Source organism: Molossus molossus, unplaced genomic scaffold (assembly GCF_014108415.1).
Source record: "Molossus molossus isolate mMolMol1 unplaced genomic scaffold, mMolMol1.p scaffold_m16_p_10, whole genome shotgun sequence".
Taxonomy (NCBI): Eukaryota; Metazoa; Chordata; class Mammalia; order Chiroptera; family Molossidae; genus Molossus; species Molossus molossus.
Window position 1 is genome coordinate 11825153 of NW_023425345.1, and position 26060 is coordinate 11851212.

The following is a 26060-nucleotide window of genomic DNA, read 5'->3' on the forward strand; positions in this document are numbered from 1 at the left end:
TGCAACCTTATATTCCAAATTGATGGTTTGCTTCTTGGCTTTACCTACTCTGCTATTGAATCTGTGTAAATTATTCTTTATTCAGTTAGTGCCTCCTTCATTTCTGACTGTGCATCCTTTATTTCTGATTGGTCCTTTTTTATGCTCTTGAGGCCCTTACTAAATTTGCTGAGGTTCTCACTAAGTTCATTAAGCATCCTTATAAGCAGTGTTTTGAACTCTGCATCTGTTAGATTTCTTATCTCCATTTTGTTTAGTTCTTTTCCTTGAGTTTTGCTCTGTTCTTTCATTTGGGACCTATTTCTTTTTTTTTTTTTTTTTTTATCCTCACCCGAGGATATTTTTCCATTTTTTGTACAGATAGAGTGGGAGGAAGAGAGAGAAAGGGAGAGAGAGAGAGAAACATCGACGTGAAGGGACACATCGAGTGGCTGCCACCCGCACGACCAACCAGGACCGGGGACAAACTGCAACCGAGGTACGTGCCCTTAGCGGGAACCGAACCCGGGTCTCTCTGGACCGCAGGCCGACGCTCTAACCGCTGAGCCAAACTGGCCAGGGCGGGACCTATTTCTATGTCTCTTCATTTGACTGCCTCCCTGTGTTTGTTTCTATGTATTAATTAATGAGAGGTATGGGGCTAGCTGAGACTAGATGCTTCTTGTTTGAAAGAATTTAGGAAAACCTGAAGCAGGATCCAAGACAGGCCAATCCTATGGTAAAACAACTGGCAACAGCTTGGGTGGGCCTGAAAGTTGGGTGGGGCAGGGCCTCGGGGAATCACCAGGGTGGGGAGAACAGTGTGAGCCAGGTTGCGGGAGTCCCAGATATGGTGGCCATTTACCAGCCTTGTGGGGGAAGTGTTCACCAAAGGAACAAAGGCCTCCTCCAGCACATTTGTCCAAGAGAAAACTGCCTTTCCAGCCCCCGCCCTGATGCCAAACAACTTAATTCTTCCCCATATGTGTCTGGTGCCTTTTGAGCTGCCTTCCCTATGCTTGAGCTCAGAGGGAGCAAGTCTGAGCAAGTCCGTGCACGGGCCCTTTAAGAGGAGCTGCCTGGGGCTCTAGCAGCCTCAGCCTCAGTTCCTGCTGGTTTTTCCAGCCAGAAGTTATGGGGAGTCTCTTCCTGGCACTGGAACCCTGAGCTGGGTGCCTGGTGTGGGATGGGGACCCTCACTCCTCAGGGAGGACCTTCCCAGCTGAGGTGTCCCTCCTGATTTTTTCCCACCACACGTGGGTGTGGGACCAGCCCCTCTGTGCCTCCGCCCCTCCTACCAGTGTCAATGTGGCTTATTTAATTTTGTTGTAGGACTTTCATTCAGCTCGATTTCAGGTGGTTTTGAATGATGATTGTTCTGTAGTTTAGTTATAATTTTGATGTGATTGTGGGAGGAGGTGAGTACTGTGTTTACCTACCTGCCATCTTGACCTGGAAGTCTTCAGTCTCTGTCTTCTTTATACCCCACCACCTGACCCTGACCCCAGACTCTCCATCCCAGTTTTATTTCCACAAGTAGTTATCACTATATGGGATATACACCTATCTATATATTCATACTGTTAATCTAAAAACAAAAGGCCAAAGTGAGAAGCAATGGCATTTTTTCAGATCCAAAGAATAACTATTCCAAAAGAACTGATTTTGGCTGAAACCCAAAGAGTAGTCCAATTAGGAGGTAAAGGCAAGGGGTATTTATGAGAATAGGAAGGGGAATAATTACCTGAACAGAACGAAGGGATTTCTATAGGTGCAGAGAAGCTAACGGAGTGATACGAATTTCAAAGAATCTCTTCAATTTTCAGTCCTAGTCACAATAAACAGTTGTTTAGACCTGGCCGGTTTGGCTCAGCGGTTGGAGGGTCGGCCTTCAGACCAGAGAGTCCCGGGTTTGGTTCCCGCTAGGGGCACGTACCAAATACACACACACACAAAACAAAAACCAGTTGTTTATTTGCCCAGTTTTAACATTCCAAAGCTTTGAGGAGTGAGACCTGTAAAACATTTTCTGGGATGGCAGTGAATCCATTTTAAAGTGGCTCTGTTTATATTATTTTTTACAAGTTCAAAGTAAAAAGCTGAGAGTCATTTTTTTGGTCACTTTTCTCTTACATGTAGTAAAAAATCATGTCCTTACAGTTATAACCTTGACCTAATTTTTCAATCCACCATCTTCTCCCAATCTCCATTGCCTGCAGACTGGTCTTCACACATCCTGTGTTGATTCCTTGTTACTCATTCCCCATACTGCAGTCAGAAATGTCTTTTTTTTTAATCCTCACCTGAGGACATTTTTCCATTTTTTGTTCAGACAGAGTGGGAGGGAGAGAGAGGGAAACATCGATGTGAAAGGGACACATCGGGTGGCTGCCACCCGCATGACCAACCAGGGTCAGGGACAAACTGCAACTGAGGTACGTGCCCTTAGCAGGAACCGAACCCGGGTCTCTCTGGACCGCAGGCCGACGCTCTAACTGCTGAGCCAAACCGGCCAGGGCCAGAAAAGTCTTTTACAAATACAAATCTGATCCAGATGGACCCTCTCCAACTCTTCAGTGGCTTCCTTTTGTCTTTAGGATTCAAACCCGAGGCGTAAGCATGGCCCTCCAGGTGCCTGCCCACCTCTACTGCAGAACTGTCCATCTCATTCCGGTGACACCCCCCTACCCCCAACAGGTGGAGCTGCTTCCTACCAAAGGGCCTTCAAACCTGGAGTACACTCTCCACCCCGACTCCCCTCCCTCAGTGGCCTAGATATACTTCTTTTCATTTTCCAAGGCTCAGATTAAATGTCACTTCCTCTTTCTTACCCTGTAGAGCAGACAGGTCCCTTTGTTTCACAGTCTCATAACTCCCAGGTTTTGGCTTAGCAATGATCACAACAGTAATTCACATGTATCCTCAGTTCTAAACCACTTACTTTGCATTTTAAATTGTCAGTGGTCAGGCAGAAGCTGAAGTAATGACGTGGTCGTTGCCTGAACACGTTAGGGCCTACTTTTTCAGAAGGCGGTATCTCTTCATCTGCTGCCATCTTGAGCTATTTTCAGGGTCGAAATGTAATTTAAATTTAGATTCCAACTTGAATCTTAAAATACCTAAAAAATACACTCTATACTGTAGCATACAGAATGAAGAGCACTGCATAAGTAGAAGGTTGCCCACCACATGCCAACTAATGAAATTTAGGGCAGTTGAAATCATCGGCTGTCTCAGAAAAAACAGTGGTAGAATTTTCTTTGTCTTTTTTAAATTATAAGAGAAAGTTTATTTAGAATGTTACAGAGTAGTGGAAGTGAGCCAGCTGGGCTGTGTAGGCTCAGGAAACAAGTTACAGAAGCAAAAGAAGGGCCCTTGGAGCGCAGGTGAGGGAAAGGGGAAGGTAAGGTGCCTGGGGGGAAGAAGAGGGGTCTGGGAAAGGCTCTGGTGAACTCCCGAGGGGAGGGGCCTGGTGGTAGAATTTTTGGAACCCGGAGAGGATGGCCTCTCCTATGTATACTCAGTTCAGAAATCTTGAAAGACTGCATGACCCACTGGAGAAACATTTATTTGGTTGGAACTTTACTTCTGGCAAACTTTCAAGAACAGCTAATTACCTTTGAATGCGCTGTAATTAAAAACCATAAGAATAAAACCACTGTAAATACAGTCAAAACCGTTTTTTCTATATTCCTTGCAATTATACTTTTATTCTTCATTGTGTTTAGGGGATGAGGAACACCTGTGTGAGCCATTTTATATATTTATTCATTTTTTTCCCCCTACGGGCCATTTAAAAAGGCAAGACTACAGATGGCCAAGACATACAGAAGCACCTTTTACCCTGAAGATAAAGGTCCAAACCCAGTCTGATAGACAAGCAGAAGAAAGAACTAGATAAATGTATGCTCTGGTGTCCTTTAGCACCTGAAAAGCTGCTGCTAAATCACTGGTATGACTGAGTTGGTGGTAGATTTAATTTGAGGAAAAGGGTGTCCTTGGCTGTGTAATCTTTAAAGTGACAGTGTGTCCCTTAGAATAAGTACCTGAGGACCGACAACTTTGTGCTCACTGGAATATCCCACGGGGGCGTAGCCCATTACCTGAATCATATATAAAAGGTGTTCAACAAATAGTTAAATAAACTAAACGAGTTATTGGTTTCACATTGCAAACTTTGGCTCACATTTACTTAGAGTTAAAAACAAGTGTGGGCCAACTTGAAAAGTCTGGCATCCAAGCCACCTCCACGGCACGCGTGCACTTAGCTTGCACTTTCTCTCCCCCCTGGAGGATGCCAGGAGCTGCCCAGAATCTGCCCTCTCAGGGGTCCATCCCCTTCTCTCCTTCTGGGCTCCGGCACGGCCCCTTGTGCGCTGCTCTGCGAAAAGGCATCCACGTTCCGTGTGCCTCGGTTTAGATCTCAGTCTGCGAGAAGGACAAATGAACCCTGCTAACCCTTGGTCTGAGAACACGGGACATGAGTCATAGCCTTGGGGGCTCAGACCGAGGAGCGCTCGGCGATGGGGCCGTGCGTGGGTAGGTGGGGATGGAGTAACTGCCACAGCGAGGCCACAGCGAGGCCACAGCGCTTCTCCCCTGGAAAGTTCCCCTTCCTCTGGGCGCCCGGCGCCCCCGTCGGCGTCTTTCAGGGCGCGGCCGAGGGTCCGGGAGGTGGCAGCGCTCGCGCTCCAGGTCGCCGCCCCGGCGGCCACATCAGCAGGCTCCGCTCCCCGCACCCCTTCGCCCCGAGCCCCGGGCGGCGCGCCTGCGCCTGCGCCGGGCGGCTGTGCAGGGGCGGGGCGGGAGGCCGGGAGCAAATGGGCCGCGGGCGCCGGCTCCCGGCTGTCAGCGCTGGGCCGCGGGGCGCGAGCAGGCGGGCGCAGGGAGGAGCCGCGGCCGGGACAGCCGCCGCCGCCGCGGGGACTAGGTGAATGCCCATCCATCCCCCGCCCCAGGTGCCTGGCCGGGTCTGAGGAGGCGGGGTCCCCTCTCCACTCCGGCAGCCGCCGCGCTCGTGGCAGGTGGTAATGGAGGGGAAGTCTCGGCTGCGGCCGCGGCGCCGGGCTCGGGCGCATCCCAGGTACCGGAGGGAGGGGGCGGGACCCGGGCTCGGGACCCTGGGCCGGGGCGCGGGGAGCGGCTGCGCGGCGGGGCCCGTCGGAGCCTCGGTGCCCGCTGCCGGCTCCCGGGCGACGCCGACGCCGGAGCCCGGCCCGCTGTGCTGCCCCATCTCGGGCGGGAGGCAGGCTGGCTCGGGGCGCCGGCGGCGGACCCGCTGCCGCGGTGGGTCGTCCGGGGCAGGACCCCGGGCCAGACAGCGAGTGGCGGCTGAGTGATGGGTGGAAGGTGAGCATGGGTGGAGATGCTGCTGGCAGGCTCGGGCACCCTCCAGATCCACTGCTTCAGGCTTTTGCTCCGAGGCGCCGTGCTCCTTCATTCTTTTCTTTATATATGTGAAGTGTATCTTAGTAAAAAAAACCCCAAAGTATTCATTTGGAGAAAGAGATCACATATCCCTATGTGTTAACTATATTACATTTACATGCATATTACATACATATGTAATCTCTGTAATTGAACAGTTTAAAAAATTGAGATATATTTCACATACTGTAACATTCATCCTTTTGAAATGTGGCTTTTAGTATAGTCACAAAGTTCCGCAGTTATCACCAGTATCCAAAATATTTTCATCACCTCAAGATGAAACCATTTGTAGTCACTCCCAATACCCTCTTACTTCCACCCCTTGGCAACCCCTAAGTTACTTTCTGTTTCTGTGGATTTCCCAATTCTGGAAGTTTCATAGACGTGGAATCAAATATGTGGCTTTTTGGGACTGGCTTCTTTGACATAGAATAATGTTTTGCAGCTTCATCCATGTTGTATCATGTATCAGTACTTTAGTCTTTTTATGTCTGGATAATACTCCGTTGTATTGGTGTACCACAGTATCACATTTTGCTTATCCCTTCACCAATTGATGGACATTAAGGATGTTTCCACTTTTTTGACCATTGTGAATAATGCTACTATGAACATTTGCGGATGTTTTACTGTGGACATATGCTTTCATTTCTCTTGGGTATACATAAATGTTTAACTTTCGAGGAATTGCCAACTTTTCCAAAGTATCAGTTACATTTTACATTCCCACCAATCAGTGTACGAGGGATCAGTTTCTACACATCCTCAACAACACTTGTTATTGTCTATTGGCTGATTTTCATTATAGTCATCCTAGTGGGTGTGAAGTACTATTAATTTGCATTTCTCTGATGACTAATCATGTTGAGCATATTTTCCTGTGTTTATTGTTCATTTATATATCTTCTTTGGAGAAATGTATATTCAGATCTTTTGCCCATATTTTAATTGGGTTATTATTTTTTATTGTTGAATTATAATGTTCATTTATAGAAAAAAAAATTGAGTAGGGGCTAGCACTGACTAATAAAGACAACCAACCTGCTATAAGCAACATAATGCTTCTACTGGGGAAAGTTAACTAAGTACCACTGAAGTCTTTCAGAATATCCTGTCAATTCTTGGCCATCTTATTGTTCCTTTGCCATTTCTGGTATTTTGAGTGAAGCTTCAAAAGGTGTTGTTCATGATCAGAGTCAAGAGAGACCACACATAGTTGGTATTTTCATATATTCGATGCTTAGCTTGAAAAAAATTCCAGTTTTCACTTTAATTACAAATAATTTATTTTGGTGGCTAGCTAAACAAACTAATAAAAATTAATAAACACCTATTACTCATTAAAATTTCACATGCTTCTCAGGCAAAGTGGAAGATCCTATTTTTCTAGGTTTGTGTAGTCTATTATAATTATATTTACATGTGGGTGGCAAATAAATATTTTTGATGGCACTGAAATTAAGAGCCACTTACAGCTGAATGAAGGCTGCTATGCTTATTTCATGGTTAATTTCTGAGTGCACACAAATTCGGCAGTAGCTTCAGGTCTTTCATAGCAAAAACCACTGAAAAAGACATGACACTTGGAATAACCAGGAATTCAACCCATTTTTCTATTATTCTAATATGACTGCTCAAAAGTATACTACCAAATTTTAGAAATGTTACAGAAAATAAAATCAAAGATTTCCAAGTGGAAATAATGATTAAGCAACTTATTAAAAGTGGGTGAAGCCCTGGACGATTTTGCTCAGTGGTTAGAGCATCAGCCCGCGGACCAAAGAGTCACAGGTTCGATTCTAGTCAAGGGCACGTACCTCGGTTGCAATTCAACCCCGGCCCTGGTTGGGGTCGTGCGGAAGGCAACCAGTCGATGTGTCCCTCTCATGTCCATGTTTCTCTCTCTTCCTTTCTCTCCCTCTCTCTCCCTCCCACTTTATCTGAAGATAAATAGATAAAAACAAGTGTGTGAAGAGTAGTCCAATCCTGTGCTTCAACTACCACATTGCAACACAGTGGAAACATTTAACCCATTTATGCCTCATTGACTCCATTCATAGAATAAGGCTAGTAATTTCAAAATATAACCTGAGTGTGTTTTTTTGTTTGTTTGTTTTAGCTAATGGCATGATTGTCAAACACTGAAAATATAACCTAGCCAATCTAATATTGTTACTGATTTACCCAAGGGATATAGAAATATCCTGTAGTTACAAATCTTTTCTCCAGTTGGCCATTTCTGCCTCCTGGAGAGGGCAGTGGGAACAACTTTTGGGACATGATCCCTGGAAAATGCTAGTCAGAGCAGACCTACCTCCTTTATGAGAAACATCTAGGCCCTCCTCATCCTCTCTCTGAAATTACTGTAGTTAGATTTCTATAGATTGAAAAAAAAATAAAAATCTATCATCTATCTATCTATCTATCTATCTATCTATCTATCTATCTAACTAGTTTAGTAGAGTTAAAAGTCTAGGACTGTCCATCAGATAGTTTATCTAATATTAATCAGATTGCTTTCCCCCTGATCAGCTGCACTGAGGAAATGAGAGTTTTGATTTCAGGGGGTTTAAGGGAGGTAAGTAGTATGGGATCATGGAACATTTTAGAGGTCTGGGTGAAACTTGCTCTGTTTCTAAAAGTGTGGGTGTTGAAAATGGAGATCTTTGTACAGCATAAGGGGTCTGGAAGATGAGAAAAGAAAAGCATGAATGAGACACAATTTGAAAGGGACGGTTGTAGGATATAAAGGCAGATCCAACATATTCAGACATTTTTATCCAAGGAAAATTCTAAATAGGAAAAGTGGAAGAAAACTTTTTGTCTTTCATTCCATTTCATTTGCTCCAGTTTGTTCCTCCCTGCCTACTCTTCTAGGACCCAGAATCAGACTGGGATTACTGTTGTTCATGTGGGAGGTTTTCAGTGTTAATTACACCCCTCCTCTCCAGAGTCTGGTCAAATTGTGATCAAATTCAAGAAACCAGATGAGGATTAAAGTTCCGTTGTCATTTCTGATAAAGCTGGATTGGAGAATTTAGCTTAGACTCGTGCTTAATCTGTTCTTTCTTAATTTACTTACCCAGTCAAAACTGTAGCACCCCAAAAACTGCAGGTCTCCTCCTTCAGGGAGGTTAAGTCCTGTCTCAGGGAATTGATCTCATAGGTGTTGGAATGGAAGGGGAAACTTTCTCACCTTGAAGGCATGCAAATCTAAGAGAGCCAGTGAAAGTTCAGGGGTAGGGCTTATCTGCAATATTGACCTTTAGCACTATTTTAGCCACTGGATAAATCACTTTCCTGTAGTAGCAATCACTGTTAGGGTGGAGAGAAAGAAAGTATTCCTTCAGTCCTGAGTGCTGTTGTCATTGCAGAGAGGAAAAGAAGTTGCCATCTCTCATTAACAAAGTGTATTGTGGGTAAGAGTGTTTTGTAGACTAGCTTAGGAACTTAATCACCATTTATAAAATTGGAACTAAGAACATGTATTCCTTGGAAATAACTAAACAATTTTTAAGTGGGTGATCATTTCATTGTATGGTTAAAGATATAGAGTATTCAAGTCCATTTCCTTGTTTTATTCCTCCAATATGTGTTGAGTGTCTAATATGTAATAGGCACTAGGTTAGGCCCTCAGAATTCATCATTGGACAAACTCCTTGCTCTCGTGGAGTTTACAGCCTAGAAAGACAAGTACAAGTACATAACGCATAGTAAATGTTAGAAAACATCTAGTACTTTGGGACCTCAGAAGAGGGGGAAATAGTTAACTTAAGGGCTAGGGGAGTGATATGTTAGAGCTAAGATCACAAAGTAGAATATGAAGTAGCCAGGTAAAAGGGAAGAATGAGGATGAGCCAGAGTGTTTCAGGCACAAAGAATACGTGGAAAGGCTAAGAAGTGTGAGAGTGTTGTATACTAAAGGAGTATTTTTCTTTCTTTTTTTTTTTTATCCTCACCCGAGGACATTTTCCCATTTTTTTGTTCAGGTAGAGTGGGAGGGAGAGAGAGGAACAGAGAGAGAGAGAGAAACATCGATGTGAAAGGAACACATCGAGTGGCTGCCACCCGCACGACCAACCAGGGCCGGAGACAAACTGCAACCGAGGTCCGCGCCCTTAGCGGGAACCGAACCCGGGTCTCTCAGCACCACAGGTCGACGCTCTAACCGCCGAGCCAAACCGGCCAGGGCTAAAGGAGTATTTTTCAAACAGCAGGCACAAACATAGGCACCTACCAGTAGATTATAAAATCAGTTTAGTGAATTGTGACCTGTATGTTTTAAAAAAGAAATAAAATAGAAAATAAGAGTTTGTCACACACAGATACTTAATATGTTGTGGTATTTGTATTTTCTATAGATCCCTTTGAATGCCTACTCTCTCAGATATAAACTTTAAATTTCTTGGCTCAGTGTTGCAGGTATTCCAAAATTGGTTCCAATCTCTTTTTCTAAAGAATCATTCCAGCTCTGGTTGGTGTGTTTCATTGGTTAGAACAACCGCCTGTGCACGGAAGGGTCGAGGGTTGGATTCCTGGTCAAGGGCATGTACTGGGTTTCAGGTTCGATCCCTGGCCCTGGTTGGGGCACATGTGGGAGAACAAGAAGAGGCAACAATGTGTCTCTCTCACATCAGTGTTTCTCTCTCTCAAAATCAATGGGAAAAATATCCTCGGGTGAGGATTAACAACAACAACAAAAGAATCATTCCACTATTTTTAGTACTGGACCCTCCCATTGCATAAGGATTCCTTGTTTGCCTAAGTGCCTTTGCGCCAAGACTGAAGGACCTATGAGAGCAGACCTTGCCTCTGTCTTGTTCATGTTGAATCTCTGGCATTTAGCAAAGTGCCTGGAACCCAGCAGGGACTAAGCAAATTTCTGTTGCTGGAGAGCAAAACCCTTAATATGAGTAGCAGAAATCACCTTAATGTTGCTTTTGAAAAAAGAAAAAAGGATTTATCAGAAATTTTTTTTTTTTAGTTGAAATTGTGTGATAGAACCACATTCAATTATTTAAAAGATAATTGAACAAAAAGTGTTCTTTTATTAAAGCAGTAATAGAGATAAGAAAAAGAATATAGCCCTGGCCGGTTTGGCTCAGCAGTTAGAGCTCTGGCCTGTGGTCCGGAGAGACCCGGGTTCGGTTCCCACTAAGGGCACTCATCTTGGGTGCAGTTTGTCCCGACCCTGGTTGGGTCGTGTGGGAGGCAGCCACTCGATGTGTCCCTTTCACATCGATGTTTCTCTCTCTCTGTCTCTTCCTCTCTCTCCCTCCCACTCTATCTGAACAAAAAATGGAAAAATGTCCTGGGGTGAGGATAAAAAAAAAAGAATATAAACCATTTTGATTTCGGGGTTTCTCCTCTCAGGAGACAGAGCAGTAACAGATTGGTCATCGGAGAAGGCAGGCCAGCTGTCGTTGATATTTTGTTTGAACAGAAAGGCATTCTCTGGGCACCCACCAAAAAGTGGTTTTATCAATACGGCTGGGGACAGAGGGAGTGGATTAGATTAAAATGCATCATTCATATGAGATTAAAGGAGAGGCAACAGAAAATAGATTTTGATGTAAAAAGAAGTAAAAACAGAACACCCGTACACCCTAAAGAGCTTACAAATAAGGATTTAATGATGTCAATTTGTTGCCAGAGAATGATTATACTGTCACAGTACTGTGACTTCACAAAACTAGATTGTGAAACCCATCTGTGAAGGAAAAATTCTGGCGGGGGATGGTTTTGATAAATGGCAAGAGAAGTTATGAAACATTCATGAGAGGTAGAGTGATTTCAATTTTTGAATCAAATTTCTTTTTCATGTATTTTTGAAATGTGGAAACTTTGCTAATTAGCTTTGTAAATTAGGTTTTGTGTATCTTAAACATGAATGCTAGAATCAAATTTGCTAGTGTAGGATGGCTTTTAAAACTCATTAAATTTTATATATTTTTGTTCTACAGAGTCCTATTGTAAGCTGTGCATCCTAGAACTTATATTGAAACTAACTTTTACAATGTATCCTATGGAAATAATTCTAGATATGAAAAGTATTTTTCACAAAGGTGTTCATTTTCATTGTGATGCAGTGTAGTCAAGAAAATGTCCTGCCATAGGGAAGTGATTTATTAAATTGTGGCAATCCACTTGAAGAAATTTAACCATTAAAATGCTTTCTTAGAGCAATGTTTTCTTATTTATTACTTTTTTTTTTCAATAGGTAAGTCTGTGCTTTTATTGGCCACTTGAGAGGGATGAAGTGGGAGGAGTGGGTGGTTTTGAGGCCTGGCCGGCCATGCTTCATCGGCTTGTATTTGATGGAGAACGCACCCAGCTAGTGGCCAGTCATCTCAGGCTTGATTTCCACGTGGTTGAAGGTCTTGCCATTGTATACGCCCACCACGCTGCCCATCATCTCCGGCAGGATGATCACATCCGCAGGTGTCTGCACCACCTCGGCCTTCTCCTTGGGCAGTGCCTCTTTTGGGCCTTATGCGGGTGCATCAGCCGCGCTGCTGCTGCCTCCGCAGGCCCGGTTCGGCTGCGGCTGCTCCTGCGGCTCCGGAGACGTTCAAGCCGCCGCTGGAGATTCGTGCCGGGCAGCTGAGCTTGCGAAGGTCCGCTGCTCCTCCACTTCCGCAGTCTCGTCGGTTCTTTGGAAAGGCTCTTATTTATTACTTGTTAAATTAAAAAAATGAAAAGTGCTCAGAATAAGCAAAAGTTCAAATAATCTAAAAATATGCAGGATTTAAAAAGTGAAAATGTTGCCCTGGCCGGGTTGGCTCAGCAGTTAGAGCATCCTCCCGCGGACCAGAGAGACCCGGGTGCGGGTCTGCTAAGGGCACGTACCTTGGTTGCAGTTTGTCCCCGGCCCTGGTGTGGGTGGCAGCTACTTGATGTGTCTCTCTCACAACGATGTTTCTCTCTCTCTCTTCCTCCCTCTCTCCTTCCCACTCTATTTGAAGATAAATGCAAAAATGTCCTCAGGTGAGGATAAAAAGAAAAAGTGAAAATGTTATTTCAAGTCTCTTTACCTACTAAGCTAGGCCAGCCTAATTCTCCAGAGGTCAGTACTCCGTGCACTTTGGTATCTGCCCTTCCAGACTTCCTTTCTAACTCAGTAGGTTTCAAATTGTGCTCCAAGGAGAGGTTTCAGCGTCTTCTCCAGTTAGGTAAGGTGGGAACTGAGTGGGTGCAAACCAGGGTGTTTCAACCTGTGCTGCTTTTGCCTGTTTTCTATATTGGGATTCACATAAGATTTAATTTAAACAAAGAATTTTTCTGTATTAAAAAGAAATGTTTAAAAGCAATTGCCCTGCCCTGGCCAGTGTGGCTTAGTTGATTGAGCGTTGTCACATGCACTGAAAGGTCACCAGTTTGATTCCTCATCAGGGCACAGGTCCAGATTTCGGGTTTGGTCCCCAGTAGGGGTGTGAACGAGATGCATCTGGTCAGTGTTTCTTTCTCACATCGATGTTCTCTCTCTCTTCCTCTCCCTTTCTCTTTCTCTAAAATCAATAAAGACATATTTTTTAAAAATTGGCCTACTTTATAAAATGAAGCTCAGTCTCCTACTCAGGAATTCAGCTCTTCCCCAGGTTACTGTTTTACTGCTTGGTCACAAGAATCCGCTCAGGCGGTCTTCATTTCCCCAGCAGCCTTCTGCCTGGTCACCACGCAGCTTTCCTTGTTAGAATACCCTTCCCCTTCTCTCCCCTCTCTCCACATCTGACTTGCCCTTTAAGGTTCAGCTTATGATTGTTTTGTTCATTCCTTCTTGTAACATGTACTTAGTACTTTGAATAATAAGGGAAAATGTGGAGAATTTTGTATAGAAAGTTCATAGACTAGTAAATGTAACCTTCATGTAAATAAGGGCAGTAAGTATTATAAAGTTAAGAGCATTTGGGGTGTGTACTAAAGAAGTAAGTAGTCTCTTCCTTCTACATTATCTTACATGGTACTTATAAAAAGGGCATATAACGATATGGTTACATTTCTGGGTCATTGGTAGTTACGTGTTCATTTATTGATTAATAGAAGATAATGCAGAGAGTTTGCCTGTGAATCAGGGATGAGGCCTGGGAAGGAGTTGTATTTATTCTTGAGCAATCAACTATGTTAAAAAATAACTTGAATCCAATTTACTGGATTCCGGTGTTGGGCCTGAGCGGAGTCGAGGGAGAGTCCTGGGAGGACCTCGGTTCTGTATTCCTTGTCCCCGTGGTCACTTAACACTGCTCTACAAGGATCACAACACAGAGAATGCCGGTAGTGTCTTCCTTGTCATTAGCCCTTTACTCAGAAAGTTGTGAATTCCAGTCCTGTGTCTTTATCTTATTAACTTTATAGCTTGGGCATATTAACCTCTCTGAGTCTCAGTGTCTTAAATTGTAATGTATGAACATGTCTATTTTCTAGGGTTTTAAAACAAGGTTATGTGAGATAAGTACATATAAATGTAGTCTGTTCTTTTTGCTTTAAGTGGTATTGATGTTCTGTAGAATGGGTGGTTGTTCGCCTTTCCTTTGGGTTTAAGTTTTTATGTATTTTGGAGGGTTTGTGTATTAGACTCTAGTTCTTTGAAGAAGTGCTTTTTTAGTCTTGAGAATGGCTCTTTTTGGATAAACTATTTATATTTCTGGTAAGTATACATGATATAGGAAAGTAACAGGGCCAAAGGAACATAGAGTGGGGAAATAAATCTCTTTCATCATTACCCAATGTATTCTCCTGAGACTTAAAGCAGACTGTTACACCTGTGATCAAGAAAGCAAAATTAGTAGGTAGCCCCAGAGGCTGGCCTGCTATTTTTTTCACTGTATCTGCCACTATCCTCTATCTTTTAGATAACAATCAATTAATAAAGACTTTTTGTAGTAACTTTCTAATTCTCTTTAAGGAAAAAAGAAAACTCCTGTACTCTAGCATTTCTAGATTATAGGGTTTCAAAATAACCCTAAGCAAACTCATGATCCTAAGCAAACTCATGATTGATTCTACCTTCCTAATGTATAACATTCTGGTTGGGTAGACTTAGTTCTCCAGCCCTGAACAAATTTTACAGTATGGTTTAAGGTACTCTGCTTTATTTGCTGATTGTAAAAATGTTTTTAGATGTCTTTTTAAAATGAAAAGATACATTGGATATGATAGTTACATTTAACAACAGTAGCAGAGCTACTTCCTATTTCAGCTTTCATTTTCTTTTTAAAACATTGTGGTTTCCTGAAGACCTGTGTTGTTTAGTATATAAGGTACTGCTTAGGGCGTACACACATGCACGCACGCACACACACACACACACACACATATATATATACACATATACGCACACACTACTTTATAGCATGCTGGCAGTTTAATTATAAGTAGGATGGGTAAGTTGTATAAATGTAAACATTAAACTTTAAGTTTTTAGAGAAAATTGAAACAGAACAGTTAATCTGAAAATTATAAGCCAGGGGTACAATACAGCAATGCATAATATTTTTGTCATTGTGTTGTATAGTATGTTCCTTAGTAAGGGTAGGAAGAAATGGGAAGTTAGAGTTTGAGCCTACTATAAAAATGTATAATTATAATGATGAATAATTATGATAATAATTAGCTAATGTTAATTGAAAGCTTAATCCACTGTTGTGAACACTTTACATATATTAACCCAATTTAATTCTCATAATAACTCCATGAAGGAGATATTTTTTCATGAGGAGACTGAAGTATAGAGGGATAGATCTCATAGCTAGTGAAAATCAGAATTTAAGCCAAAGCAGTTTGACTTGGGAGCCCAGGCTCTTGACTACTGTTAGTATCATTAGTGTGTTGACACTTCTTGACATTTAATTTTTTGGAAGCAAATCATCTCTCTTAATTGAAGTGTGAAGATCTGCTGAATAAATCACTTGAAATTTCCTCATAAAGTCACTCAATGCAAGTCATGCTATTTATTTATGTAATGGAAGCGAAGTCAATACCCCGGTAAGCTTTGTACAATTTCGAACAGAGCATAAAGCATTTGCCAGTGATTCCACATGAATAATACAACTTTGAACAGGCAGTTAATATTCTCCTTTTCAGAATGTAATTCACCAAAATCTGTATACTCACTCAGGTATGGGATTTTGATTGTGCATAGATTTCATAATCTGAATTTAGACTACTCCTTGGAACAAAACATTCTTATCTCAGTTCCCAGGAACATTGCTTAATAGATCTAAGCATGTGTTTGAGCATTAGTAAGGGGGCACCAAAAGAGAGAAAAACATTTAAATAACTTAATGTTTTATAATGTTTAAAGAAACAATGAGGTCATCTTCTGGAAAAATCATACTGTTTGTGACTTGTATATTGTTTGGAGTTATTATCATTTTGAATCATGTGTGGTGGATTGTGGTGGAGACATACCAGGGATAAGATGGTAACCTGGCACTGCCTTGGAGGTTGGTGGAGCAGAGACAGTTATTGATTTCACAACCATCTAACAAATACGTACAATATAAGTGACATTATGGCTATGAAAAATAATTACAGCAGCCTGGTAGTTGTCTGAAAGTGTTTATGATGTGCTAATTGAAGGAAGGCTGTTGCCTTTCATATATTTATTTATTTAATCCTCACCCAAGGATTTCTTTTAAAATTGATTTTAGGGAGAGAGGAAGTGAGAGAGAGAGAGAGAAACATTGATGTGAGAGATAAACATCGGTTGGTTGCCTTCCGTGTGAACCCTGACAGAGATCAAACCTGCAACCTAGGTATGTGTTCTGACTGGGAATTGAACTCACAACCTTTTGGTGTATGGGACAATGCTCCAACCAACTGAGCCACCCAACCAGGGCAAGGCTGTTGTCTTTTACTTCTACAGTGGAACCTCAGTTCTTGAACTTAATTCATTCTTGAAGGCTGTTGGAGAAGCGATTTGTTTGAAAACTGTATTATTTTTCCCATTAGAAATAATGTAAATTGAATTAATTTTCTCCAGACCCCCATATGATTCCCTGTTTCAACCTTATATATAGTACATGCCTAATGTACTGTTTAATCTATGAACACACACATCTTTTCTTCAATTTATTGAACCACCCCCTACTAGACTTAAACGGATCACTTTCAGCACTGGTTTCAGGGGTGTCTTTCAGAAAGTCAGCAGGTGGCATCTTTACTTTTTCACATATCACTGCGTCTAAGATGCTGTCACTGGCCAACTGCTTTCTGTTCATCAAATCAACAGTTTTTCTCTCCTTCTTCAATGACTGGTAGATGTCTGTGATCATTGTTTCTTTCACACCCTTAGTTAGCAACATTAGCACTCTTGATAGCCTCTTTATGTTTTAAAATTGTGCTAATCATCTATTTTGCCAACAACAAAAACAACAACAACAACAAAAATTCACAGCACAGTTTCCTGAGGAGGTTTACTGTAAACTGATGCAGTAAGCTGATTCGCATCCCCTCTGAGGCCTGAGAGACACTTTTTGCCATGCTGATGGATGAGCATGAAAGGGTTGTCAGGTCAGAACTGAGGTTTTGTTCAACAGCCGAGACATTTTTTCGTGAACTACTTGGTTGAGATCTGAATTGTTCGAGATGGGAGACGTTTGAGAAGCGAGGTTAGACTGTATTTTCTTCCACTGGGGAATGTGTGCAAAGGGAAAAGTAGAAAAGAGTGAAGAAAATAATTAAAAAAGAAAGAAATTCCAGGGCTCCTGGGAGTTTTAGAAACAGTACATTTTAAGTAGCCATTAAAAATAACTGTACCCCTGGCCAGTTTGGCTCAGCAGTTGGAGCATCAGCCTGTGGACCAAAGGTTCTTGGGTTCGATTCCAGTCAAGTGCACGTGCCTCCGTTGTGACTTGATCCCTGGCCCTGGTTGGGGTCATTGGGGAGGCAACCAATCCATGTGTCTTTCTCACATAGATGTTTCTCTCTCTCCCTCCCACCCACTCTATCTGAAAATCAATGGAAAAATATCCTGCGGTGAGGAATAAAAATAAATAAAATAAAAAAAGAATAATTGAAAATAACTGTAGAAGAATATTGAAAAGGAAAAATTTTTTATGCTTTTTGAAATGCAAAAAGTGGGATGCAACGCAGTATGTACAATATGAGCCTATTTTTGTTTTGAACAAAACAAAAATTTGGTAATGTCATCATATACACCAATATGTGATCAATGATTATCTCGGATGGTGGGTTTCCAGAATAAACAATTTTTGCTTATCCTTGGTTTTTTGTTTTTTTTTTAGTTTTTGCATTGAACACATATTGAAAAAAAAAGAAGAGCAATAAAAGATAAACTGACAGTGGACATTAGAAGCAAGAGTTTCAAAGGAATTGTGAAAAGAGGGTGGTCAGGGCATTTTTATGAGCAAAGATCATTATGTGGCAACTATGTTGCTTTGAGGGTGGCTTTGAGAGTAGTTTTAGCTTGAACTTCAACTTGGACTTACAGCCGTTGAGAAAATGAGTCCCTTCCTTTCTCTCTCTCTCTCTCTCTCTCTCTCTCTCTCTCTCTCTCTCTCCCTCCCTCCCTCCTGGCATTTGAATAAAAAACTGTACAGCCCTGACCAAAGGTAGAGGAGAGACTTGATTACAGAGAGTAAAAGTGGTGAGTTAGGTCATTGTTTCAGCTTGATGCCAAGATAGTTGGGTTACATAACACTGTGTACCTGCGGTTTATCTAATCTGCATGTAATCTCTCCCAGTGAGTTTGTGCACTTGAACGGACTTTGCAGCCCTGTGTACCAGAGAACACTCCTGAGGCAAAGTGCAGTTTGGGGGAGGTGGAAAGTCTTCCTGCATCTCCTTGGGTGACGATATCCCAGTGAGGGAAGGGAACAGTCCACCAGCTAAGGAAGACCTCAGTGTAGGAGCTGTCCTGTTGCATCACCTAATGGAAAGTAATGTCCTTATGTGGCCTGCTCATCCGGGTTGCCTGCTGCTGCAGCTCCAGGATAGGGGGAAGGAAAGGGCCCTGAATAAACAGAAGTGCTCTGAGTACATATTTGAAATGGAATAGCTGAAGTGATGAGACACTCTTCATCTTAAAATGAAGAAAAGTGAACCCTGGCTGCTATTGCTCAGTGGTTAGAGCGTTGGCCCATGGACCAGAGACACCCAGGTTTGGTTCCCACTAAGGTCACGTTCCTCAGTTGCAGTTTGTCCCCGGCCCTGGTTGGGGTCATGCAGGTGGCAGCCAATGGATGTGTCTTTCTGACATCGATGTTTCTCTCTCTCTCTCTCTCTCTCTCTCTCTCTCTCTCTCTCCCCCACTCTGTCTGAAGATAAATGTAAAAATATCCTCAGGTGAGTATTTAATTATAATAATAATAATAATAATAAACTAAGCCAACCATGTTTACAAAAAAAGAAAAATGATAACCTTACAGGTGGCAAATCATTTTTCTCATTTTTTTCCAAAATGAAAGTTATCCTTTTCTTTTAAACTTTGACACATCAGCTCCTTTTCTTCCTTTCCCCTTTTCTTAAAAATAAGATTTTTTAAACTGTGAATCCTGGCTGGGTAGCTCAGTTGGTTTAGAGCATTGTTCCGATTCACCAAGATTGTGGGTTTGATCCCCGGTCAGGGTACACACAAGAATCAACCAATGAAGGCATAAATAAGTGGAACAACAAATCAATGTTTCTCTCTCTCTTGCAAATCAGTTTTAAAAAAATCAATTGAAAAAAGAAAAAATATTTTGACACATTAGCATCCTTTCTGTACCTTAAATTTCTGGAAGTTTTTATTTTCACATTTTCAGTTTGATTATACAAAGAGTCAAGTATATATTTTAAGAGGGTCCCAGAAGTGGGTTTGTATTTTAAAATTGAATTCTTTCTAGGAGTATAATGATGCATTAAGGGTAAAAGTATGAAAGTATACTTTCATATAAGTTCTGAATAATAATTTCTACATATTCGAAATGCTGATGAACTCTATCTAGTTTCTAAATTTTGGTATTTTAGATATTTTAAGTACCAGAGAAAAACAGTACAGAAATGTTTTGTTTATGTTTTATTCCTGTGTGCACTATCTTTTACACAAGTGTGTTGAGTCATTTTATAAAAACAACACCTACAAGAAATGCTGGTTTCAAAAAAAGAATTATAAAACCAGTACCAAAGAAAATAAAAGTAGTATAATGTTAAGATTAATACATTGATCATAGATTTGAGTTTCAGGTGTAGCTGTAAATTTCTTTGCTGCTAAAGTTAAAAAAAAAAAAAGGGAGGGGGCTCACTCAATCTTTATTAAAGAAAAATAAAAATACCAGGTTTTCAGCAGCATGGCTTTCTGTAGCTGTAATTTCTAAATAAAGATTCGTGATGTGTTCTAAGTGGTTGTTTGCAGGAAATTAATGAATGTCAATGAACATGTTAATTACAGGAGAAAGTTATTAAGTGTGGGGTAGTTTTTGGAATGACATACAGGTATGCAATGGTTAAGATAGAGTAGGGGAAATCTACTTTTTTGTTGTTTAAAAGCAGTTTCTCAACTTCAAAAGGGAGTTCTCTGATTCATCTCCTTTGATATGTAGCCATTCATTGACTTGCTTCTAATAGCAGCACTAACTGATATTTCTGGCAAGTTTTTGCTTCCTGGATTATAAAAAACACACACACAAAACGATTTAGGTATTGCTATCAATTTAATCAAAATATCTACAGAAATGAAATTTTTTCCACATGTTTTAGTTGATTGGTTTGATAGGGGCAAGATATAATCTAACAGATGGCACTTGGCAGGATAAGCTGTACTTTGTTGATGTAATACCCTTAGTTCTAGGACACACCTCATATTTACTCTGTCAACATTGTCTCAATAAGTAGAAAAGGTTTAACTGTGGATTGTGTTTAGTTGATTCATTGGCTTGTTTTCTTTTTGTTAATCCTCACCTGAGGATTTTTAGAGAGAGTGGAAAGGGAGGTGGTGTGAGAGAGAGAGAGAGAGAAAGAAACATTGATGTGAGAGAGACCTACCGATTGGTTGCCCTCCCGTATGACCCTGATGGGGCTGGGGAATCGAACCTGCAACCCAGGTGCATGCCCTTGACCGGGAATCAATCCCAAGACCCTTTATGCCACAGGCTGACGCTCTAACCACTGAGCCAAACCCCTCAGAGCCATTGGCTTGTTTTTGATGTATCTTCCAAATAAAGCATTCTTTCAAAAATTATTTGTTATTATTATTACTATTATTATTATTAGTGGAGTTGAGAGTTGTGATTCTGAAAACAAAATTATTTATTCTGGGTTTGGTTTTTCTGAAAAATTATTTGCTCTGTGTTGAGGATATGTTATACACAAGGGTTATTAAACCCACTGATGATTTCTCTGGTCTTAAACAAATGTTTGGCTGTCTTTTAGGCATATAGGAACATTAGGATTGCTAAATTTTATGGCATGCCCTATATGTCAGTGGGCAATCTTAGAAATGAGTGATTGTTTTATGAAATCTGCCAGTTTTTGGATGTCAGTAGCTGAATCATGTCCATGACGTCTCAGGCTTTTGTGTTTGCTAGAAAACATTAAGACCACAAGTTCACAGCAATCCAGAGGCACTGAAATGGCAGTTAATTGCCTTTTCACTTTTCTCCCATTTTTCTTAACTTATCAAGAGAGTTTTACATCACGGCCTACTAGCTAAGTGAAACCCATGTGAGTGCTTGAATTCAGTGTAAGTAGACGGTTTCCAGTTTAAGCCAAAGAAGTCAAGGTTTTTTAATGAAGCTAACTCTGGTCCTGGCCAGGTGGCTCAGTTCGGTTGGTTAGAAAGTCCTCCTGATATGCCAAGGTTGCAGGAGGTTTGGCATCTGGTCAGGGCACATACAGGAATCAACCAATGAATGCATAAATAAATGGAACAACAAATCAATGTTTCTCTCTCCCCCCCCCACAAATCAATTAAAACAACAACAAAACTAACTCTATTTCAGTCAAAAAAAAAAAAAAAAAAGGAATGGAGATACTTTCATTCCAATTTATTTATTTATTTATTTTATTTTTTATCCTCACCCGAGGACATTTTTCCATTTTTTGTTCAGGTAGAGTGGGAGGGAGAGAGAGGAACAGAGAAACATTGATGTGAAAGGAACACATTGGGTGGCCGCCACCCGCACGACCGACCAGGGCCGGGGACAAACTGCAACCGAGGTACGTGCCCTTAGCGGGAACCGAACCCGGGTCTCTCTGGACCGCAGGTCGTCGCTCTAACCGCTGAGCCAAACCGGCCAGGGCCCAATTTATTTATTTTTTAAATTTTAATATATTTTCATTGATTTTAGAGAGAAAGGAAAGGAGGCGGAGATAGAAACATTGATGTGAGAGAGAAACATCGATTGGTTACCTCCTGCACACACCCAGACCAGGATTGAACCTGTAACCCAGGCATGTGCCCTGTTTAGAGAGACTTTTAATTAGGGAGGACAGTATTTGTGAGGCAGCATTTCTTATATTTCAGTTCCCAAGCACCTTTTTTTTAAATCCTCACCCAAGGATATTTTTCTGTTGATTTTCTGGTAGAGTGGGAGAGGAGGGATGGAGGGAGGAGAGAGAGAGAGACAGAGACAGAGACAGAGAGAGAAAGAAACATTGATGTGAGAGAGACACACTGATTGGTTGCCTCCCACATGACACCAACAGGGGTTAGAGATCAAACCACAACCTAGTTACATGTCCTTGACCTGAATCAAACCTGCGACTCATTGGTCCATGGGACGATGCTTGAACCACTGAGCCAAACTGGCCAGGGCCAGTTCCCAAGCACTTTTAAATGAGCCAAACAGTCCTGGCCAGTTTGGCTCAGCGGTTATAGTGTTGGCCTGTGGTCTGGAGAGACCTGGGTTCAGTTCCCACTAAGGGCGCGTACCTCGGTTGCAGTTTGTCCCTGGCCGGGTCATGTGGGTGGCAATCACTTGATGTGTCCCTTTCACGTTGATGTTTCTCTCTCTCTCCCCCCCCCCCCTTCCCCCTCTATCTGAACAAAATATCGAAAAGTGTCCTCCGGTGAGGATAAAAAAATAATAAATAAATAAGTGATAAAAATTATAGGATAAGGTATATAAATGACTATAATTCAGTTGTGTTTGGGCCATTTGAGACTTAGACCTTATAAAGTTTGTGAGACAGTTGTTGATGGGGCTTACCTTCATTCTTTAGCACAGTTACCACGGGCTTTTCCTGGGATAGCTAGAGGAAACCCGCAGAAGAGAGCCATACGCTTTTCCCCCTTGGTCACACATTCTTAATGATACCACGAATTATGCCTCTGCCCAGCAGCAACAGTACATTTAGAATTCAGGAGATTTTTTAAAACTTTATTTATTTGGTGATTCTATAATATATTTTATTTATTTATTATTAATTTATTTTTGTTACAGATGTTTCTCCTTTTTCCCCCCAGACACCTTCCTCCCTATCCCGCCCCCCACCAAGCATTGTTGTCTATGTCCATTGGTTATGCATACATGCATCTAAGTTCTTTGGTTTATCTAATCCTTCCCCCGGACCCGTCTCCTCTGAGGTTTGTCAATCTGAACCATACTCTTTTCTATCTCTCTGGGTCTGTTTTGTTCATCAGCTTTTTGTTGTTCATTATATTCCACAAATAATGAGATCATGTGATATTTGTCTTTCTCTGATTGGCATATTTAGCTTAGCATAATACTCTCCAGTTCCTTCCATGTCGTCTCAAAGGATACAAGATCTTTCTTTTATTCTTTATTGATTTTTTTTAACTTATCTTTATTGTTGAATGTATTACAGATGTTCCTCATTTTTCCCCATCGACCCTCTCCTCCCTCTCCCGCCCTCCTTCTGCCTTTCCCCACGCTGTTGTCTGTGTCTATTGGTTATGCATATATACATATAAGTTCTTTGGTTTATTTCTTCCCACCCGCCACCCCCCGTTTTCTCTCTTTGTCTTGAACCTTTTGTATTTTGATGGTGATGTGTCTTGGTGTGGGCCTCTTGGGGTTCATCTTGTTTGGGACTCTCTGTGTTTCCTGGACTTGTATGTCTGTTTCCTTCACCAAGTTAGGGAAGTTTTCTGCCATTATTGTTTCAAATAGGTTTTCGATTTCTTGTTCTCTCTCTTCTCCTTCTGGCACCCCCAAGATGCGAATGTTGACATGCTCGAAGTCATCCCAGAGGCTCCTCACACTATCCTCATTTTTTTGGATTCTTTTTTCTTTATGCTGTTCTGATTGGGCATTTTTTGCTTCCTTATATTCCAAATCGATGGTTTGCTTCTTGGCTTTACCTACTCTACTATTGAATCTGTGTAAATTATTCTTTATTTCAGTTAGTGCCTCCTTCATTTCTGACTGGTCCTTTTTTATGCTCTTGAGGCCCACACTAAGTTCGCTGAGGTTCTCACTAAGTTCATTGAGCATCTTTATAAGCAGTATTTTGAACTCAGCATCTGTTAGGTTGCTTTTCTCCATTTTGCTTAGTTCTTTTCCTGGAGATTTTTTCTGTTGTTTCATTTGGGACCTGTTTCTTTGTTTGTCTCCTCATTTTGGCTGCCTCTCTGTGTTTGTTTCTGGGTATTACTTAACGAGTGGTATGGGGCTAGCTGAGACCAGATGCTGCTTGTTTGAAAGAATTTAGGAAAACCTGAAGCAGGATCCAAGATAGGCCAATCCTATGGTAAAGCAAATGGCAACAGTTGGGTGGACCTGAAAGTTGGGTGGGGCGGGGCCTCAGGGAATCACCAGGGCGGGGCTACCAGTGTGAGCCAGGTTGCTGGAGTCCCAGATATGGTGGCTGTCTGCTGCCCCAGGGAAGGGCTCACCAAAGGAACAAAGGTCTCTGACAGCACGTCTGTCCCGGAGAAAGCCCTTTCTCCAGCCCTTGCTCCAGTGCCAAACAACTCAGTTCTTCCCCAGATGTCTCTGGTGCCTTTCACGCTGCCTCCCCCATGCTGGAGCCTGGAGGGTGCGAGTCCAAGTAAGTCTGTTCGTGGGCCCTTTAACAGGAGCTGCCTGGGGCTCCAGCCGCCTCAGCCTCAGTTCCTGCTGGTTTTTCCAGCCAGAAGTTATGGGGACTTCTCTTCCTGGCACTGGAATCCTGAGCTGGGTGTCTGGTGTGGGATGGGGACCCCTCGGTCCTCAGGGAGGACCTTTCCAGCCGAGGTGTCCTGATTTTTTTCCGCCACACGTGGGTATGGGACCAGCCCGTCCCCTCCGCCCCTCCTACCAGTCTCAGTGTGGCTGCTGCTTTAATTTCATAGCTATAAGCCTTCCATTCAGCTTGATTCGGGCAGTTTTGAATGATGGTTTTTCTGTAGTTTAGTTGTAACTTTGACGTGGTTGTAAGGGGACGTGATACCGTGTTTACCTACGCCGCCATCTTGACCGGAAGTTGAGATCTTTCTTACAGCTGCATAATGTTCCATTGTGTATATGTACCACAGATTTTTATCCACTCATCTATTGATGGACACTTGGGCTGTTTCTAGATCTTAGCTATTGTGAATAGTGCTGCTATGAACATAGAGGTACATATATTCTTTCTGATGGGTGTTTCAGGCTTCTTAGGGTATATTCCTAGAAGTGGGATCACTGGGTCAAATGGCAGTTCAATTTTTAATTCTTTGAGGAAACACCGTATTGTTTTTCATAGTGGCTGCACCAGTCTGCATTCCCACCAGCAGTGTACTAGCGTCCCCTTTTCTCCACACCCTCGCCAGCACTTGTTTGATGATTTGTTGATGGTGGCCATTCTGGCCGCTGTGAGGTGATACCTCATAGTTGTTTTAATTTGCATCTCTCTAATGATTAGTGATGTTGAGCATATTTCTTCATATGTCTCTTGGCCATTTGTATGTCCTGTTTGGAGAGGTGTCTATTTAGGTCCTCTGCCCATTTTTTAATTGGGTTCTTTGTCTTCCTTTTGTTGAGTTGTATGAGTGCTCTATTATTTTGGAAATTAATCCTTTATCTGATGTAGTATTGGCAATTATGCCATCTCATCTTGTGGGTTCTCTTTCCATTTTGATGGTTGTTTCTTTTGCTGTGCAGAAGCTTTTTAGTTTGATGTAGTCCCATGTATTCATTTTTTCCTTTGTTTCTCTTGCCTTAGGTATTGTATCAGTGAAAATTCTGCTGTTTGTGATGTCTGAAATTTTGTTGCCTACATTTTCTTCTAGAATTTTTATGGATTCATGAGTCACATTTAAGTCTTTTATCCATTTTGAGTTTATTCTGGTGTATGGTGTAAGTTGGTGGTCTAGTTTTTTTTTTTGCATGTAGATGTCCAATTTCCCCAGCACCATTTATTAAAGAGGCTGTCTTTACTCCATTGTATACGCTTGCAACCTTTGTCAAATATTAATGGAGCATAATGTCTTGTGTCTATTTCTGGATTCTCTGTTCTGTTCCATTGATCTATATGCATGTTCTTGTGCCAGTACCAGGCTGTTATGATTACAATGGCTTTGTAGTATAACCTGATCCTGGTATTGTGATTCCTCCTACTTTGTTCTTCTTTTTCAAGATTGCTGTGGCTATTCTGGCTCTTTTTTGGTTCCATATAAACTTTTGAAGTATTTGTTCTAGTTCTGTGAAATACGTTGTTGGTATTTTAATGGGGATTGCATTGAATCTATAGATTGCTTTGGGTAGTATGGATATTTTAATGATGTTAAT

At 41.8% G+C, this 26060-nt stretch overlaps 1 protein-coding gene across 2 annotated transcripts in view; it reads left to right on the forward strand.

Moving 5' to 3' along the window:
- The first annotated feature begins 4874 nt into the window (after nt 1–4874).
- The window catches only part of SLC41A2 (solute carrier family 41 member 2), a 136906-nt gene continuing 115720 nt past the window's right edge, over nt 4875–26060 (forward strand). Inside the window, exon 1 of one of the 2 annotated variants that reach the window (XM_036252852.1) lies at nt 4875–4909. The gene's annotated coding sequence lies outside the window, so the exon portion shown is untranslated. Of the gene's footprint in view, nt 5063–26060 lie in introns of both variants that reach the window. The other variant, XM_036252851.1, reaches the window with a different exon arrangement.